The 1,518-nt window shown below is 56.7% G+C and overlaps 1 pseudogene; it reads left to right on the top strand.

The window, feature by feature from the left end:
• Positions 1-359: 359 nt before the first annotated feature.
• Positions 360-479, top strand: LOC136634602 (5S ribosomal RNA; annotated as a pseudogene).
• Positions 480-1,518: the final 1,039 nt, after the last annotated feature.

Here is a 1,518-nt window from a genome sequence, read left to right on the forward strand (position 1 = left end):
TCGCAGTTGCACTTGCCCTCTTCAAATATGGGCTCCAAATCCCCCCCCCTGAAAATCCCCCCATTTCAGTTGTGTGGATCTTCACATTGCTGGTTCCGTTCTTTTTCTTTTTCACCAGCTGCTGCTGTAGCTTCCTTTCCGATTTCATCACATGGGTGATCCCGCCCAGTCTGGGATCTTGTACTGGGCAGGATCCATCTGACCTGATAGGAGAGCCCCAGACCGGAGTATCTGAAATCACGAGGCTTAGCACAATTTTAGTTGGGAATTGGAAGATTCCCTGGGCATTTGCTCAGGCACAGGAAAGGCAGGATGTAAATAAATAAATAAATAAACAAACAAACGAATAAATAAATAAAGGTAAAGGTAATTGTTACCCTGCACATGCCCAATCTCATCTGATCTTGGAAGCTAAGCAGGGTCCGGCCTGGTTAGTACTTGGATGGGAGACCGCCTGGGAATACCAGGTGCTGTAGGCTTCTACCAGAGTCTTTCGAGGCTGAAGGTTGCCAACCGAAGGTTATTCCAAGCTATCCCCCCTAAGGATGTCACCCAGGGTGGTCCACACCCCCTAATGTTGCCCCGGGACTTCTCAGTTGCTTGGCCTCTGTGCTAGATCTGCTCCCTGCAGAGGGTAGCACCATAAATGGCAGAAGCTCCCCACCCACCCAGGATGGTTGGATCACCTGGTGGTCTCCCCTCATGCAACTCAGAGCTGGAGGTGCCCCTGAGAGAGGTGCTCTGCGATCCCAGCTTGCACAGCAGGCCTTGGGAGTGAGCACCCCCCTCTGCCCTGGGATGCACCCCCCCAGAGTGCCCCTGGGCCTCATTTGCAAGATGCTGCGCAGGCTCCGCTGGAGCATTTGGGCGGAAATCTTTCGGGAGCCGTAAGCGCCTGCCTCCTGTTGCCTGCGCGGTCGTTAGCATGCAAACGGGGCTGTAATGCGCCATCTCGCCGCTCCCCTCTTTTCGCAGGGAATGGCAAAGTAGAACTTTGATCACCCATCTCGTCCACGGGAGGCAGTTGCGCACAGAAGGCTCACGACGCCCGTCCCTGCCCCGAGGCAGCCCTCCGCCCCGCCATGTCCAACAGGGCATTCTGGGACAGAAATCTCCAGGGAGAAATGTGGGGGGCAATCTGGGGGTCTCCCTGGCTTTCTCAGCACGGAGGTTCCAGGCTGCCCCCCCCAACACTGTGAATGGAACCCAGCCTGGGTCCAGGGGAAATTACACGCAGCCCTGCAGGCCTGCCAAGGAGACGTTGCTTGCTGGGCCCTCAGATGGATTTCCAAGAGAGCTTTCGGGGAGGACTAGATGTCAGGGAGGGGAGCCGGCTCTGGCTGGAGCTGAGAGCCGTTGCAGGCTCATTTACTCCCGCCTGCCTCCCCTGAAGCGCTCGGATCACATGGCAAAGGCCCCTCTTCCTTCCTCCCTTGGAACCGAAGCTGTGTGTGCCTCCTCCTCCGCTGCTCTTCCTCTCCCAGCCCTGTCACCCAGCTCCAGAAATCACGGGCAGGT

This window comes from Tiliqua scincoides, chromosome 14 (genome assembly GCF_035046505.1).
Source record: "Tiliqua scincoides isolate rTilSci1 chromosome 14, rTilSci1.hap2, whole genome shotgun sequence".
Classification (NCBI taxonomy): domain Eukaryota; kingdom Metazoa; phylum Chordata; class Lepidosauria; order Squamata; family Scincidae; genus Tiliqua; species Tiliqua scincoides.